The following is a 19,471-nucleotide window of genomic DNA, read 5'->3' as shown; positions in this document are numbered from 1 at the left end:
CAGTAGGGAAGGTGTTGGATAGTAAATTATACTATTCCTTGTCCTAGAGCGCCCTCCAGCGCAAGCCGTGGTAAAGACTTGCGTTGTGAAACCCGCGTTGTAATGGCACTGCGATGTCATTACTGCGTTGTAAAGGATGTTCCCAGCTGTCTTTATGGGTTGTAGTCCTGTTTCTGCAATTTATAGACCCTTAAATGAGGGGTGTCAAATGGGTTTTAGTCTCATTTTCACAGTTTAGATTTCACTCTTACATGTGGAATTTCTGTATCGGGTGTATTTCTCCTGTCTTTACATTTTGCTTTTGTTCCTGTTGCTTTAGAGATAGAATTTTGGGAGTGCCTGTCACCCATGGCTACTTGTTACAATTGTTTGCCCTGTTTTGGGATGTATGGCCAGGTGTTTCACACCCATGTCTCCTGTGTTACGTGTCTTTGTGTGTATCAGTTCTTCATTAAGTGCTTTTGAGTTTTTCCTAGTCAGCTGTTTTGTTTCTTGTGAAGTTCCAGATAACGTTCCTACATTTTATTCTGTTTTTTATAATTGTGTAGGATGGGTGACATTTTGTGTGTATCTATTTATTCTCTGCTTTCTTTACTGTTCAGTTCCTCCTGAGATATGTTATTTTTGCCTTGCATCTCTGGTTTCTGAACTATTTGTGAATAGTTGCTTCCAGCTTGTATCTTAGTTTTAGTTTTTGTGTAACACGGGGAGGATATTTTATATCTTGCTTAGGTATTCATGTATCTTCCCAGTTATCTTGGCTCCCAGCTGCTCAGCCAGTGTGAGTGTTCTGTGCGGAACTAATGCATCGCCAGCTGTGTGCCACATGCCCGATGCTGGACTTCGCATCCCAAGTCCCGTCGATGCAATCCTTGATGATGACACAAAAAGATCTTGCACCGCAGCCTTGCCGCGTCTTGGAACTAACGCATCGTTTCGCATGTGCCACACATCTTCGAAAGACATCCATGAAACGCTCTACAACCCAGGATTTAAGGTATTTTGTTCTGCAGACATAAGTGAGTCCCTATAGCTGACCTGCACGCCATCGTGGTCAGAATGAACTTGTAACTTTTTAACGTTCCCGCGCGACCAGATCGCCACAGTTTGTGCTTTGTGTTTTTAGCACTATTTCATAAATATTTAAAATGGAATATCTCTAATTCTGCTAATTGGATTTTTGTAGTTTTTATCTTGTTCTATTTATTAAAAACGACTCTATTGTTGTAACTCTGTTGTGGTTTTCTTTTGTGGTGTTGTTTGTACTGTGTTACTGTTTCAACTGTTGCACAAATACTTCACACATTGCCTCTAAGTTAAGCCTGTCTGTTTTTACCGAGCTACCAAGGGAGTGAGCAGGGTGAGCACAGGTGAATTTGGGTTTGCTTGTGCCCTGAGGACTGTATGTAGTACGCCCCTATCTGTGTAGCTTTCAGATGAAGCAACATTACCATCTGACAAACACTAGGGGCCTTTGGAAGCTCTCACAACATAACCTGTTTTCTAGCAGCAAAACCGACTGCATGGCATGATTGCATCTCATAATACAAACCAGACATCATCCTGTACCATCCTGTGCCACTGAGGATAAAGGGCCCAATTCACGAAGGGACTTACGACTCGTAAAGTCATGAGTGCAGAGTTTCCACACTTTTGGTGGAATCTCTGCACTCGGTGCGGAATCTCTGCACTGAGCACTGCAATTTGGAGATTCCGCCCGAGCATGGCCATTCTACACTTGTAACTTTACAAGTCATAAGTCCCTTTGTGAATCGGGTCCAAAGTGCTTTAAGAGGTTTACTTGAAAACGTCATTGAACATATTTGCAAGCTCAATGTAACTGTTTTTCAGTGGGGGGGGGAGACGGGCCCAATGAATGAATTGTAAGAGTAATAGTTTCTGTATCCTTTTTTAAATTGTACATTACTGTCATTTTTATCTGTACATTACTGTCATTGTTATCCGTACTTTTATGGCCTTAATATAAAATGCTGAATAAAGAATTTTGATGATGATGATGAACTGTTTTTCACTATTTTCAATGCACTTATTTAGGCTGACATAGAGCTGTGAACATTAATTTTTATTTTTAAAACAATTTGCATAAATAATTAAACTATCTATTGTGTTGTAAGACAGCTGTTGGTGTATAGTGTGCAATACTTCTGTGCCAACGCTTCTCAAAAGCAAGAATGCTAAATAAAGAGAGAGGTGTAGCACATGCTTGTCATCACCATTGGAACAAGACACAATATTTATGAAATGATAACTCAGAGCTCAATGCCGTGGTAAAAACGTGCTGCGTTGCTGCTACATGGCGGGATACGAACACTTTATTTTAAAACTTCGAAATAACTTCTGTAGCCATGGTCCTTGAAAAATACGTATTGAAGACATCATCTACCAACCTGGTCTTTCAGTGGCTATTTTCAAATATTTAGATACTTTCGAGCTATAGCAGAGAAATAGGTGAAATTGAAAGGAAGTCCTCAAACGTTTAAACGGATGTACAACTGGTAATTGAAAAGTAAAAAAAAAATCTAAGATCCATTCTAATGCAGTTAGTTTACAAAATGAGAAGTGGAACGTGTTAGTCTACTGCCTAGATGCATCAAACAGAATTGCATTCGCAAACGGTGCGAATCGCAATTTTCGGCCGTTTGCGAATGCAATTGACTAATTTGGAATGCATCATGCATTTCGCAATTTTAGGAATTGCAACCATGTTGCGATTTCTAAAATTGCGATTGCATTTAAGAAATCGCAATTTGAGATTTCTTAAATGAAATGTATGATCATTTTTGAATTGCGAATTCGCAATTTGGAAGGGGTAAAATAGCATGAAATTGAACTTCATGCTAATTTACAGTAAACTATCAAATATGCACAAATTGCATTTTTGGAAGTTTAAATTTACACACACACATGCCCTTAGGGCATGTGTGTGTGTAAATTGCATTTAAAGTTACATTTCAGGGGTGCAGGAAGGGGTTGTTTGGACCCCCTGCACCCTTGAAATTGCATTCACATTTTGCGAATCGCAATTTGAAATTCGCAAAATGTGATTGCCTTCCCATTCATTCCTATGGGCCTTTTGGCCCATAGGAATCAATGGGAAGGGTTTTCCTTAATTGCGATTCGCAAATTGTGAATCGCAATTAAGGAAAAATACCGAATCGCAAAAATAAATGCGAATTGTTCATGCATTGCCGTTTGCGATTTCTAAATTGCGATTCCTTAATTTTCGCAATTTAGGAATCGCAAACGGCAACAATGATGCATCTACCCATATGTTTCTAGTGCATCGCAAACACTGGCTCAGTTTCTTTAAACTATGTTACACTTCGTAATTGTAGAGTAAAATGAACACAGGCACCACATTGTAATCTAACTTGTAAAACAGTTTCATTTTCCGCGTAGGGATGTCAACTATGATTGAAAATGAAAACAGCCACACTCCACATTCCATGAATGAACTGACAATGTGGTATTTTGACGGAGGGTACAGTCTAAAGACTGGAGAGGACCTATTGGTCCAGGAGGTAAGGGGGCCGAGTTTACGAAGTTTATAGGTAGGTGGTATATGAGCCATGGACGTCATTTAGGGATGCCAGGAGATGCATCTGCGACCCCTGGCATGCCCCCTGAGACCCCTGGCAGTGCCTTTGCGACCCTTGGACTTGGAGGTGGCAACACAGGGGCAGCTCATCCTTATGGACATCGGTTGGGGCTCAACTGTCCTTGTTTTCTATTTTTTTATTACACTAATAGTGAATATGACCTTATTCGCATTGGTGTAATAAAAAAACGAAGTAAAAATAGCTGGATCATGACCTTCCTTGGCAGCTGAGGTAAGTAAAAAAAACACCTTTTAAATGTGTGTTGCGTTGGCGAATGCAGGTTTGAGTGTGTTTATGTGAGAGAGTGTGTATATGTGTGAATATGTATGCATGTGTTAGCAGAGGGGGTGTATGTGTAAGTATATGTGTGTGTGTGTGAAAGTGAAGGTGAAGGTGAAGGTCAGAGAACATATGATGTCACTTTCGCTACCAAGGCATTTTAGTAAATTGACGTCCATGATAGGAGGGGTGTCTCCTTTAGGGTAAGGTATGTGCTCATCCTCCCACTTCCTTCCCAGTAGTAATGGTTGAGCGGTCAGGAAGCTGTGGAAGGCTTGACATGGTCACCAACGTGCAAAGGGGTGGTTTGTTGTGGTATATTCTCTCTGATGAGCAGGTGATACGTGTAATTGCAGGTTTAGGGATTGATTGGTTGTAGGCAACAAGAAGGTTGTTTATTCCACTGGATGGGTGGATCCACTCAGGGGGGCAGGGTTAATGTAACCGAAAAACAGAGGTTATTTGGGGAATTCCTGGTAGAATTCATGTAAGGGTCGAAGGGAACTTGATTACAAGTTGTTTTGTACTGATGGAGAGTTTGCACATACTAGACCATGCTTTATAATCCCTTTTTTTTGCTGCTAAAACTGAACGTTTTACTGAGGATGAATTCCGGATTTTATCAAGTACCTGAACTAGCTGCTACCTATTGCTTCTTGTACATTTTTGTATCTCTTAGGATATGCCTTGCCACTTTATTCCACTTTATTCTGTGTGCTGCAAATGTGGAATGAGTCTTGTTAGGTTTAATTTCTTTTTGTAGCAATCTGTATGCATTTTTAAGTGGACTTCATATGAATCCAAATCTTAATAAATGTTTGAATTGAATTGATGGAGAGTGGTCTTTAGGAACAGGGGTATGTCTTGCTTTGATGTATTGCTGTGTAAAGTGAGGCCTTAATGCTAATTTGTAAGACTTTGGCCAAGTGTTATACTTATTGTTAATACACCTGTCTCATTAAAGCAGCATCTCTCACACGTAAAGTAATAAGGTAACTTGAATTGTGTCGTCTCGGCATACAGGCTCTCTTTCCCATGTACTAGAATAAAAATGAAGAGGCTTTAGCCAATACACTGGTCATTTGGCATGTTATCCGTTCTTAAATGAAAAAGGAACAGAACAAATGTGGCTAAATGAAATGAATATGACACCTGTTTTGTATTGTATGACACCTGTCTTTGCAATCTCTTGTTTCTGTTTATGTAAAACCCAAAAGCACCATTGATATATGATGAATGAATGAATATGAAATTTATAGAGCGCTAACTTTGCCCAAGGGCGTCAAGGCGCTAACAGCATAACAACATGCAGGCAAGTGAAGCACACTTAGACCAGCATCTAAGGGACAGCCAGGTCTTTAACAACTTTCTAAAAAGCTGGAGGAGAGTTCCATAATTTAGCAGCAGCAATTGAAAAGGATCTCCTGCCCCATCTCATCCTTTTAAACCTAGGAACCATAAGAAGATGCTTACTTGCTGACCTAAGATTCCTAGTAGGGACATAGTGATGAAATAATGCTTTAATGGCATCAGGACCCAGGCCATAATAAGCATCATGAGTGAGACAGAGGGTTTTGAACATAATCCTATGATCAATCAAGAGCCAGTGCAAAGAAAGAAGAGAGGCCGAAGCTGAATGATGTTTGGGCAGATCAGTCACCAGACTGGCAGCAGCATTTTGCACCAGCTGCAGGCAGCACAACTGTCCCTTGTTACTGCCCAGATAGAGGGCATTACAATAATCCAATCTGGACAGTATTAAAGCCATGACAACTTGTTTGCGTGCTGCGAGCGAGAGAAACTGCGAGATCTTCCTTATAAGCCTTATTAGCCCGAAGCAGGTAGCCACTGTCCTACTAATCTGTAGATTCAGGGACAAAAAATTGTCCAACAGGACTCACAGATTTTTTCCAAGGGAGACGGGGCATGGGCAAGTGCCCAAAGATTCGGGCCACCACTCCCCGGACCAGATGTTCGCCTTGTCCCCAAAAATAAGTACCTCCGTCTTCTCGCCATTCAATTTAAGATAGTTTTGAACCATCCATGATGAGACACACTTTGCATTTAGTTTTTAAAATTGCAAGCAGTGTCACTGATGTTATGGGTGATGGACACCATGATCTGCATGTCATCCGCATCTGACAACACTTCCAGACCGAAAGATGTTACCTGAGGCACACCGCATGAAAGGGGGGTTGGTTCAGAGTAGAAATCGCCCAATTGCACTGTTTGGGTCCGCTCACTAAGGAAGGAGGCGAGAAGTCCTAGAGCCGAGCCTCCAACACCTATCTCTGTCAGATCCCAGCTGGGCGCCTACAGTACAGCGCAATGCTATACGATAGACTGCCTACACTTTTCATTGAGGAAAAAACTACATTACCCAGAGGCCTCGGCTGAGGCTACATCAGTCCGGGTGACACGCATCCTGTTGCGTGTTATTCCGTTTCCTGCTATTCGTTTTGGAGGAAGGAGGTCGCGTCTTGCTGCTGGCTGAGGGACTCGTCCTGGACGGCTGCTGTGATACAATCAGCGTGTCAGGTAGGAGCGGCCCCTCGCCGCTAACATCCCCGTCATTGAGCGGAGCGCTGTGGGGATCCACGCGTTGCCGTTTGTTGTGGAAACGCGCAGTGAAGGAACTGCAGCGTTTGCCTTTTGTTTTTGGACTTTCAGAGGAGCGGAGCGGAGTGGTAGGGCGCCACACGTTGCCGTGTCTTCTATCTTGTGTTTTCTATTATGGCCATACTTGTGTGCTACTCTTGAAGTAGGCGGTGCGTGGTGGCGGTCGCAGCTCCATGCAGCCAGTACAAGCGCTTGTATGTTTTGTTCTTTGTTTATGGGACAATCAGTCTCAAAGTACTCGAGGAGCGCTGTGGCGGTCGCAGCTACGCGTTGCCATAAGGAGTAGAAACGACTAGGAGGTTGTGTTGTTTCATAGTGGAACATTTCTGCTTTCTATTCAAGAACCTTTATTATTTACTTTGCTCTCTTTCTTTATTGGTACCTGGGGACTGCCTGGTGTTCAAAGGGTACTTTTCTCGAGGGAGCGGAGTGCAGGGGTTCTTGCTTCCCACGCATTACCGTGTCCTGGATGTAGACATTTACACAGCTGCATTGTTCTCTCTCAATTATGTTCTTCTTTCATGGTGGCGAAATCCACACGGAATCCCTTATTGTGCAGGCATAGGCTGTGATCAAGGTATAGAGGAGGGTTCTGTCTGGGTATGAGTGTGTTAGTATATGAGAACTGATTGAGGCTAACCTATGTGTGTTCCCTATAGGTCTCAAGCTTGTATACCTAAAGGGAGAACAGAGAAACAACCAGTAGAAAAGTCCTGCCTTTTCCCCACAGGTATTCAGTCTACTTATCAGTACATTAGATGTTACGGTGTTGCACGATAGGTGATCTTACCCCTGTATGTTCTGTCGTTTCAGGTACATCCCTTTCCCAGCTGTTCCCTTCCTTCCCTTCCCTGTTTATTATTTTACTTTCCCCTCACCTAATGGCTCAAATCCTCTGTTGACTCAATATCAGAGTGTTTGTGACGTTTGGAGGTGGGCTTTATATTCATCACTCGGATCCTGTGGAGCGTACCTGACAGAATTACACGCCCACGAATTCAGCTACACCCGATCCGGGTGAGGACTATATGGCTACCTTAGAGGATGTGCTTCAGGCGTTGGTGTTGGTGCAGCAAGAACTTGCTGCTTCCAAGGCTGAGGCCTCTGCCCTGAAAGAAAAGGTGGACAGATTGAGTAGGAACCCCTTCGATGCCTCTCCCTCACAGATTCAGGTTACGGTTCCTCCTCCTATCCCCCTTGCCAGCCCAGAGAGGTATTCAGGGGACCCGGCAAAGACCCAGATATTTCTGACTCAAATCATGATGCATTTTTCGTGCAAACCGGCCTCTTTCCCGACCAACCATTCCAGAGTGGCTTTCGCCATTTCATATCTGATTGGGGATGCGGCTAATTGGGCAGTACCATTGGTGCGCAACGATGACCCTATACTGAACAACTGGTCGGCGTTTAGGGCCGAATTCGAGCGAGTGTTCGATCGCCGGGCTACAACCTTCAGCGCAGATCGTGAGTTACTGACACTCAGACAGGGAAAGAGAGACCTGATATCCTATATGACAGATTTTAATCGGCTGATAGCGGAAACTGCTTGGCCAGAGGAGAAAAGAATGTCCCTATTCTATCAGGGGTTGAGGGATGGCCTCAAGGATGTTATTGCCCAAATAGATCCCCAGCCAACTACCTGCACAGACATGATAAACTTGACCTTACGTCTGGATAGCAGAATGAGCGATAGAGGGAGTGATCGGAGAAGATGGGATAGGGGGTTTCTTGGGTCTGAAGCTAGCCCCCGAAGAGCGATTACGGCTCCTGAATCAGGTTCCGAACCCATGGAGATAGGGGCAGTCAAGGCCCCGTTATCCAAAGAAGAAAAGGAACATAGGCGGGCCTTGGACCTCTGCCTCTATTGCGGTAAAAAAGGCCACTATGTTAGGGACTGCCCTACCAAGCCCAAAACCAGTGGTGCGTGGAACCGCAGCAAACGGTTGGCAGTCACGGCGTTGGGGGCAGTGGACAAAGGAGGTAAGGCGGACTCTTCCTTCGATGCCAGTACTCCCCCCTATCAGATTCCTTCGTTAACAGTCATGACACTGTTAGAAACTGAAACGCATATACTCCTGCCCATGTGCTTAGAGAGTCATTGTCAGAGTCACCAAGTGAGGGTCATGATAGATTCCGGGGCCACGGGGAACTTCATCGATAGCGGGTTGGTAACAGCACTGGCCTTGGAGAGAGTGCCAAGAGACGTCCCGGAGGACGTGTTGGCGGTGGACGGAAAGCCACTAAAGTCAGGAAAGATCACTGAACAAACCGATTCTTTGGTATTGTCAGTTGATATCCCGGGAGGTAATCACAGGGAAGTGGTAACTTTGAACATCATTGAGGCACCCCAATACGAGGTCATTTTGGGTATGCCCTGGTTAAGTCATCACAATCCTACTATCGATTGGAGGTCCAAGGAGGTCCGGTTTGCATCCGAGGAATGTAGGGAGCATCTGGTTCCCGCATGTTTGACGACCGCAGCGGTGTCCTATCTGCCTTTGGTGGTTGCCACTGCTGCCGAGAAAGTGGTGGTTTTACCTTCGCAATATAAGGCATATGAGGAGGTGTTCAGCGAAAGCATGGCGGAACAACTGCCTCCTCATCGGCCTTATGATTGCCGGATAGACTTAGTGGATGGGGCCACTCTGCCTTCTTGTCGTGTGTATGCCCTCTCGGTTCCTGAGACAGCACACTTGAAGGAGTATCTTGACCACTATGTGGATATCGGGTTTATCCGTCCCTCTAGATCCCCTGCTGCCTCCCCCATGTTTTTCATAAAAAAAGCTAATGGCGAGTTAAGAGCGTGTGTTGATTACAGGGTGTTAAACAAGAACGCCGTCAGGAACAGATACCCCTTACCCCTCATTACTGTACTACTGGATCAGGTGAAGGATGCTCGGATATATACACGGCTTGATTTGAGAGGTGCCTATCACCTGGTCCGGGTAAGAGAAGGCGATGAATGGAAGACTGCATTCAAAACCCGTTATGGCCTTTTTGAGTATACTGTAATGCCGTTTGGGCTGTGCAACGCCCCGGCGGCATTTCAGTATTTCCTGAACGATGTTTTGAAAGAATTCGTGGATGTCTGTGCTGTTGTGTACATAGACGACATCCTCATCTATTCGGACAACACCATACAACATCACGCACATGTATCCCACGTCTTGCAGAGATTGGGTGAGAACAAGTTATACTGTAAATTGTCCAAGTGTGAATTCAGTGTGACTGAAGTGGAGTTCTTGGGGGTGGTATTGAGTCATGCTGGATTACAGATGTCCGACAGAAAAGTGAAGGCGGTGCAGGACTGGCCGATTCCGACGAGCATGAAGGAAGTACAGAGCTTCTTAGGGTTCTCAAATTACTACCGCCGATTCATAGCACAATTCTCTCAGGTGGCTGCTCCTCTGTCTAGGTTGCTAAGAAAAGGGGTCCCTTTTCGATGGACAGAGGACACCGACAGAGCCTTTCAGACCCTGAAAGACGCGTTTACTTCTGCTCCTATATTGGCACACCCTAAACCTGAACATCCTTTCATCGTTGAAGCTGACGCTTCGGATGATGCTGTAGGGGCCATTTTGTCTCAAAGGAATCACCTCACGGGCCAATTACATCCAGTGGCATATCTTTCAAAGAAGCTTAGCCTGGCAGAAAGGAACTACACCATAGCGGAGAAAGAACTGCTGGCTATCAAAAAGGCATTTCAGGAATGGCGCCAGCACCTGTGGGGTGCTGCGTTTCCTGTTACTGTTTATTCCGACCACCGAAACCTGCAGTATATGAAGACTGCTCGCAACCTCACGCAGAGACAAATGAGGTGGATGCTCTTTTTTTCGGAATATGACTTTGTGATCACTTTTCGTCCTGGGGCTGACAACAGAAAGGCTGATACCCTATCTCGACAACAACAAGGGGGGGTGTCAACAGAGACTGCAAGGCTGGAACCCATCGTGGAACCCGGAAAGGTGTTGTGTGTGATACATGCTGATTCGTTCTTGGATCGTGTTAGTCGAGCAAAGACCCCAGGGGAATGGGTCGTGTGGGCTACCCAGGGGAGTGGCCGCACCCTTAAAAAAGGCCTCCCTTTTCAAAACACGAAGCTGTTCCTCCCAAGCGAAGCGCTCAAAAAGACTGCCTTTGGATGGTGTCACGATTCCCACTTGGTGGGACACCAAGGGGTGTGTAAGACAGTTCAGTTGTTACAAAGGTACTTTTGGTGGGACACGATCAAAAAGGATGTCATTGCTTGGGTAAGATCGTGCAGTGTCTGCGCCATGGCAAAAACAGAGACTGGAAAAAAGAAAGGGTTGTTGTGTCCACTTCCTACCCCCAACAGACCATGGCAACACATCAGCATTGACTTTGTAACTGGTTTACCTCCGGATCAGGGTATGACCGCCATCCTAGTGGTGGTAGACAGCCTCTCCAAACTAGGACATTTCATCCCTTGCGTAAATTTGCCTGCAGCAGGACAGACAGCCCAGCTACTGATGACCAACGTCATCAGGCTACATGGGATACCTGAGGTCATTGTATCAGACCGGGGTCCGCAATTTATCGCCAGGTTTTGGAGGTTTTGGTGTCAGGCTCTGGGTATTCGCTCCTCTCTGTCTACCAGCTTCCATCTGCAAACAGATGGACAAACGGAGAGGTTGAACCAAACCCTCAAAAAATATCTCCGGTGCTATGCTGCAGATGCTCATGACTCATGGGTCTCGTTATTATGGATGGCTGAGGTGGCCTATAATAACGCCTGGCATTGTTCTTTGGGGGTGTCTCCGTTTTGTGCAACGTATGGGTATGATGCTAAAATCCTTCCCCTTACCCTTCCTAGTGGTATAGCAGATCAGCCTTCGGTTTTGAGCCAGATGAGGAAGATCCAGGCAGTGCACAAGAAAATCAGGTCCCATCTGATTAAGGCAAAGAAGGAATACAAAAAGCACGAAGACAGACACCGAAGACAAGGACCAACATACGCAGTGGGTGACAGGGTGTGGCTTTCGACCAGGAACATCAGGTTCAAACTCCGCAGCATCTTCCACCCTAAGTACATTGGGCCGTATGTGGTGGTGAAAAAGCTCAGTTCGGTGGCATACAAATTGAAACTGCCTGGTTCGCTTCGTATCCACCCGGTATTCCACTGTAATTTGCTGAAACCAGCGTTCTCGGAAAGGCGCAGGGCGCCTCCTCCGGTTTTGTGTGATGGGGGTTTCGAATATGTGGTGCGGAGCATCAAGGACTCCAAGTACAGGAGGGGGGTGCTTTGGTACCTGGTGTCGTGGAAGGGATATTCCGTAGAGGACGATTCCTGGGAACCGGAGTCCAACATCCACGCTCCGGTGGCTATCCGTTCCTACCACAGACGGTTCCCTCTGCGCCCTGGTCCTAGTAGGCGCTAGTAGGGAGGGCATACTGTCAGATCCCAGCTGGGCGCCTACAGTACAGCGCAATGCTATACGATAGACTGCCTACACTTTTCATAGAGGAAAAAACTACATTACCCAGAGGCCTCGGCTGAGGCTACATCAGTCCGGGTGACACGCATCCTGTTGCGTGTTATTCCGTTTCCTGCTATTCGTTTTGGAGGAAGGAGGTCGCGTCTTGCTGCTGGCTGAGGGGCTCGTCCTGGACGGCTGCTGTGATACAATCAGCGTGTCAGGTAGGAGCGGCCCCTCGCCGCTAACATCCCCGTCATTGAGCGGAGCGCTGTGGGGATCCACGCGTTGCCGTTTGTTGTGGAAACGCGCAGTGAAGGAACTGCAGCGTTTGCCTTTTGTTTTTGGACTTTCAGAGGAGCGGAGCGGAGTGGTAGGGCGCCACACGTTGCCGTGTCTTCTATCTTGTGTTTTCTATTATGGCCATACTTGTGTGCTACTCTTGAAGTAGGCGGTGCGTGGTGGCGGTCGCAGCTCCATGCAGCCAGTACAAGCGCTTGTATGTTTTGTTCTTTGTTTATGGGACAATCAGTCTCAAAGTACTCGAGGAGCGCTGTGGCGGTCGCAGCTACGCGTTGCCATAAGGAGTAGAAACGACTAGGAGGTTGTGTTGTTTCATAGTGGAACATTTCTGCTTTCTATTCAAGAACCTTTATTATTTACTTTGCTCTCTTTCTTTATTGGTACCTGGGGACTGCCTGGTGTTCAAAGGGTACTTTTCTCGAGGGAGCGGAGTGCAGTGGTTCTTGCTTCCCACGCATTACCGTGTCCTGGATGTAGACATTTACACAGCTGCATTGTTCTCTCTCAATTATGTTCTTCTTTCATGGTGGCGAAATCCACACGGAATCCCTTATTGTGCAGGCATAGGCTGTGATCAAGGTATAGAGGAGGGTTCTGTCTGGGTATGAGTGTGTTAGTATATGAGAACTGATTGAGGCTAACCTATGTGTGTTCCCTATAGGTCTCAAGCTTGTATACCTAAAGTGAGAACAGAGAAACAACCAGTAGAAAAGTCCTGCCTTTTCCCCACAGGTATTCAGTCTACTTATCAGTACATTAGATGTTACGGTGTTGCACGATAGGTGATCTTACCCCTGTATGTTCTGTCGTTTCAGGTACATCCCTTTCCCAGCTGTTCCCTTCCTTCCCTTCCCTGTTTATTATTTTACTTTTCCCCTCACCTAATGGCTCAAATCCTCTGTTGACTCAATATCAGAGTGTTTGTGACGTTTGGAGGTGGGCTTTATATTCATCACTCGGATCCTGTGGAGCGTACCTGACAATCTCCCTGAGTCGTTCCACAAGTCTCAGTGGGAAAAGGGTATCAAAAGCTGCAATGGGATCGAGTAGGATCAGCAAGGTGGTTTGACCTGCATCCACCTGTGTACGGATGTTATCAAACACAGCGGTGAGCGCATTTTCAGTGCTGTGCGCTGCTTCTGAACCCGTGTTGAGAACCATCAAGGATTTGGTGGTCCCTCAGGTAAGCACTCAGATGGAAATTCAGATGGGATTCTAGGATCTTTGCTGGAACCAGCAGGAGGGAGATGGGTCGATAATTTTTCAATTCCATCGGGTCCAAAGATGGCTTTTTTAAAAGTGGCCTAACTACTGCCGCCTTCCAAGCCAAGGAAATTGCCCCTCCGAGATGGCTAAATTAAGGACAGTGGTAAGATGCAGTAAAATAGCACCTTTTGCACTTTTTAGGACTTTCAGGGGGCAAGAGTCCATTGGAGACCCAGACTTAATTCCTTCTTCTAATAAGTGGTCTGTAATCTTTGGTGACAAACTCAGGAAGGAAAGTAAGCTGGGGGTCACGTTATTGCTGGAAGTTTCCACTGGATACATTTCAGACTGGGCATCTGGGATCCTTATTAAGGTTTAAGGTTTCCAGCTGGACATACATGTCTATAATCTTAGTGCAAAAGAAAGCTGAAAGCCTGTCCCAGAGCTCCTGTGAAGCCTCCACAGGGTCAGTAATTGCAGGAGAAATAAGGGAATTAACAGTATTAAAGAGCTCTTTGGAGGATTTAATAGACTCAGAGATTTTAACAAAGAACCTTCCCATCTCCTCCAAAATAGCTGCTTTATATACTTTCAAGCATTGTTTATGCAAGTCACTGCCTGACGATGTTACCCTCAATGCGCCATAGTCTTTCCTGCCTCCTACATTCCTGTCTGAGCTTACACAGTCTATCAGAAAACCAAGGCGCTGAGGGCCTTTTCGTTGCTGAATAATGACATTTTATAGGAGCTAAAGTATCCAAAACTTCTACTAACTTTTTTGATAGCTCAACTGCAGCTAAATTAGCACTTAGAAAATGAATATGAAAATTTCTCAAAGCATTTGCAAAGTCCTCATTACTGATCAGCTTAAGATTCAGTTTGCCAATCATTTTCATATTATCAAGTCACATGTTCACAGAGGCCGAAACCCTTAAACTAAAGGGAATGGCAAAATGGTCTGACCAAGCTAGTGGAAGGGGCTTTCCCACCCTAATACGGTGATCGTTAGAGAAAATCCCGGCTAGGATATAGCGCGCCGTATGAGAAGTAGATGTGACCAGTTGTGAGACGCCACATCCATTAAAATTTTCCAAAAGGATTTGAGTATTTTGACTTGCATGATTCTCTAAGTGAAAATTAAAATCACCAAGAAGTGTAAAATGAATTCTTTACAGATAAGGCTCCAGAAGATTACAAAAATCCTGACTAAGGATGCCCTAGGCCCAGGTTGACGATAACAGAGCACTCCAGAAACGTTTTCAGTGGGATGACTGTTTATAGAGAAATATAGAGCCTGGTACTGATCGATAGGTGATGTGAGTGGTTCAGAGCGACAGGTAAAAATGTCCCTGGACAAAATGCCTCGTCCCCCCCTCGCCTACCTACTCTATCAAATCTTGTGAGGCAATATCCCTCAGGGATAGCCTCTACAAGGTCAGGGTCTGAACAATCATTAGCCCAATCCAGATTTCATTGTAAAACTAAATCTTTAAAAGCAACATTGTTTTTGATCAGGGATCTAACATTGATAAGGAACCCCTGAACTAACTTCTCAGTAGTGGAGGGAGTACCAATGGCCTTGGTAATGACCGGGCTCTCCTCTCCGCCCAATATAGTTCTAAAGTCACAAAACGAACAGGGAGAAAATCCTTTTATGGTAAGAGTATCAGGGTCTATGGTATGTTTGCAATGGGCCTTAACCTTGCAGAGTCCCAACAATTCATCTCTAGTGTACCTTTAGCCTACATTAATACCTGACAGAGTAGATCCAGCACCCCTAGCACCTGGTGTGGACTTGGCGTGGACGGGTGCGGACTGAAGAACCGGGTATTAGAACCCAGCGGCGCCAGGGGAAACGCCCGATGTCTCAGAGTTCACCTGTCTTGGCATACAGAGACTCGGGATACTTCTTGGTGACGTCAAAGATCAAATTTATTGGCTGCAGCCAGTAACAGAGATCCTCAACTTTACAAAGCAAGCCATCCCTTTTTATACAAAAAATTGTGCTTCAGGCAGACATTCCTTATTTACAGTTTGACCACTCACATGTTTCCACGACAAAAGCAGGAGCATGATGACAAGCCCATTTTTCAGTTTGTCCAGCCCAAAATTAATCATTAAACAAACCCATAATAAACATTCTTCTTTTGGACAAGTTGGAGACAAACCCATAATAAAAGACCTCAACCCAAATCGTAAATAGGCCATAAAAGAAGGAACAGAAACAGATGAGAAGCAAGATAGAAGGGTGTGTGCATGTACCATAAACTCAGCAATGTCCTGCTCTTTGATCTCTATCTTGACCAGCTAAAGGGCAAGAACTGGTTTGGCAAGGTCAGTTTCCGGCAGCAGGGTCAGTTCACTTCAGGTCAAACAGGAGTCAGTAAAAACTCAAGCTAAGGTGTACGTGTCCCAGAGACTTGTTCAGCCACAGTCTTAGGCCTATGTGAGGGCAACCACAAAATGGCTGCCATGCACAAAATGGAACCCAAGGGTTTCAGAACGAAATCGTCAAATACACAGTGAATCCATCAATGTAACATGACGGAAACACTCATGCTTGCTGAGCTCACTGTTTACGGTTCGCTGTTACCAAAATCGTAACAGAACCACGACCATTACGACCCAGGGTCAGAATTCACGGAACCTCAGACCCTCCTTTTGCCCTTACATAGGCAATGACCTAAACTCACGTCAATCTGAATCCAGGTCTATACTCATCAGATCATCAAGATGTTGCTGTAGCATCATCCTATTACTTAGCACATCTCTTGATACAGGTCTCCTTGCACACGAGGTGGCACAAAGGCTACATATAGCAGGAGCACACTGTACACAAAGACAGAACAGGAAAAGGATAGCTAATACCACCCCACTGACCATCAGAATCTTCCATCCCCAAGTGGATAACAATCCCCAAAAGCATCCCATCAACGACCAATCTCCTTTGTCCACATGCACAGACTCGGGAGATCTTATGTAGCTTTGAAATGGCTTGGTACACTGTCGGAGCGTTGTCTGGAATAAAAACGCAGCAGCTCGATTGAATACATTTACATACCCCTCCTCTATCTGCAAGTATGACATCTAACGCAACCCTGTTCTGAAGAGTCATAAGGCGATGCGACTGGAGCTCAGCAGTCAAGTTGCTAAGGGCACCTGCAGTTTCAACTATGGTGGCCTCAACCACTCTCGTCAATTGCCGTATGTTCCTGCTGTTAACCATAGGTCCCCAAAACGGCAGAAAACCCTTCAGAAAATCTCCCAATTCTTGTTCTGCAGTATCTTCCTTACTGAAGACACCTCTAACAACTCTCGTCTTGTGGTAATCTGCCGCAGCTGTATAAGTAGGAGGCAACAGGAACGAGACAAAACATGTGCCCGAGAAATCAGGGGGCAACCATGTGTATGCTCTATTGTAACAGACGAAATAGGTACCCTTAGCTGCTAGGAACGATGGGGAAGTCTGGGACGCAAAAACATACGTCTCAGTGCAGATACTCTTCCCTAACTGAGCTCTCGGATTCTTACCATTACCTTGCAGACAAAAATGACCCTGATGGGGTACAATCCAAATCGGAGAGGATCTTTTCGCTTGCTGGTTCTTACTCAGACTAGCTCCATATCCGGTCACGTTCCATCCAATATACGCTAGTGTCTCATCTCTCGGGATAGTCTTATAGGAACTAGCTCCTTCAATCATATCGACTATTCCCTTAACTAGAGCACTATTCTTTGGATTGTCTTTCACAGAACGTAGGGGGTAGACTTCACGAGCATAGATGAACATCGTTCTGTATGCCCACACAGAACCATTGTAGCTGAATGTCAGGACCAGGTAAGGAATACCTTTATCAGTAGTATGGGGCATAAGGCCACACACCCAACAATTTGTCGTGTTCACTACTAGCTGGTGTTGGTGTAGAAGCTGAACAAAGGAGTTATTAACGAATTCCAATCTCCTAATGGACTCATGTTCAGGCAGAGGATGAAAAGAATGCGAAGAAACAGTAGAAGAAGGTATGGGTTGTGTAGTGGGTGCAAACGTCACTTGAAAAGAGAATATAATATATCCCATCAAGAACATCATCAAGCTAAGTAACATAAAAAGACATAATATCAAAAAACACTTTCTACTCATAATTCGGCACATTTTGCTCTTAAAACTCATTTCTTCAACAGGTCTCTCCACCTCGAAAAACTCCATCCTCTAACCGTGCTGCTCGCGGCGGTTGGGTGTTCCGTGCTAAGGAATGCATCTGTCAGTCCAGGGAACGCCCTAGGACCAACCAGAACCGTCGACCTTATGTCTTCGGCTTGCACTCCCAAGTCTTTACACCGCGACCCTACAGCAGAACCCGGATGGCGGTTCAAAAAACAAAAATCAGTCAAAACAGTTTCTCAGATGGGAGAGCTGAATTTTTCAAAAGTAGCAAAGAAAATAATTTTTACTTTATTTGTCCCACGATTCTTGGTCGCAAATTATAACGGCCTTTATCAGGCAATGTCTGATCACGAAACAAGAGTTCAGGCTCAGTAGTGTCCAGTCGAACTGACGGTGGCACAGCTTCTTGCAGAAGATCGTCGCTTTCACGCTCAGAACTTGTCCCAATTAAACGTGCATTGCTAAAAGGCAGAAAACAAGGCACAGTGTCAGTTTCTGAATCAGGAATACCCTCCTGGACCCACCGGTCGTACGGCAGAGGCAAAGGAGCCCTATTACAATGTACGCCGTGGATCCAGTTTTTCTTTCCTTGCACTCGCACTGCAGATCGCGTAGACAATAGCACCAAGTAGGGACCGGTCCAGCGGGGCTGATCGTTCTTTGTCCGCTGAAAGTTCTTCACTAGGACCCATGAGCCAGGATCCATGGCATGTCCTGAATCTTCAGAAGCCTGAGGCAATGTATCATGAACCTGTTGGTGTAAGACACGCAATTTAGTCGTCAATTTGTACAGGTAATCAAGCAGTACAGGGTGTTCGATCTCGCTGAATTTTGTCAGCCTCGGCACTCCCCATATGTTAGCCGGGCGACCAAAAATGATCTTGTATGGACTAAGTCCCACTCGAGAATGTACAGTCATCCTAGTTGACAGAAGTGCTAATGGCAAAGCATCAGGCCATTTAAGACCAGAGCTCGCCTGTATCTTGGCAAGTTTTAACTTGCCATTATAGCACTCCACTAGACCAGCTGATTGGGGGTGATTTGCAGCGTGAAATATTTGCCGAATTCCTAAACCATCACACACTCTCTTCATCACTTGACCCACAAATTCACTCCCATTGTCACTCCAGACCATCCTCGGTAAACCGTACCTAGGGAAAAACTCCTTATCAAGGGCTTTAGCTGTGGACAAGGCAGTATTATCTTTCAGGGGATATGCTTCTACCCATCTTGAAAAGGCACAAACAACCACGAGTACATACTTCAAATTGTAGCACCTCTCCATGTGGATGAAATCTAGCTGCAAAACCTCGAACGGATACGTTGGAGGCGCAAAATGACCAGCTGGAGTTGGGGTTCCCTTGCCAGGATTGTACATCAGACAAACCATACAATTCTTGACCACATTCTCTGCACACTTAGGAATTCCAGCATTTTGCCATACTAAAGCCAACAACTTACAAATCCCTATCGTACTGATATGAGCCATTCCATGCGCCATTGTAACCACTGCAAGCACGTACGCATCGGGTAACAACCATCGCTGATGCTCTGACAACTCAACCCAACAACCATTCGAATCCAATTTACCCGTACTCTCTCTCCATACGCTCAACTCTTTCTCTGTAGCTTCAGCTTGAATTGACTTCACACTTTCTATCGTATCTTCACACATTCCTCTATCCGGAACCCATCTCGCCGGACCCGCAACATACATTCGACTCATCACATCCCTTGCCGTTTCTTTCGCAACTTCATCTGCAAACGTATTACCACGACCAACGTCATCGGTAACCTTCTTATGTGCACTGCATTTCACGATCGCAACTTGCAACGGCAAAGTA

The sequence above is a fragment of the Lissotriton helveticus genome, chromosome 10, assembly GCF_964261635.1.
Source record: "Lissotriton helveticus chromosome 10, aLisHel1.1, whole genome shotgun sequence".
NCBI classification, from domain to species: Eukaryota; Metazoa; Chordata; class Amphibia; order Caudata; family Salamandridae; genus Lissotriton; species Lissotriton helveticus.
The sequence above is the reverse complement of the archived record's forward strand: the minus strand, read 5'-3'. Positions refer to the sequence as shown.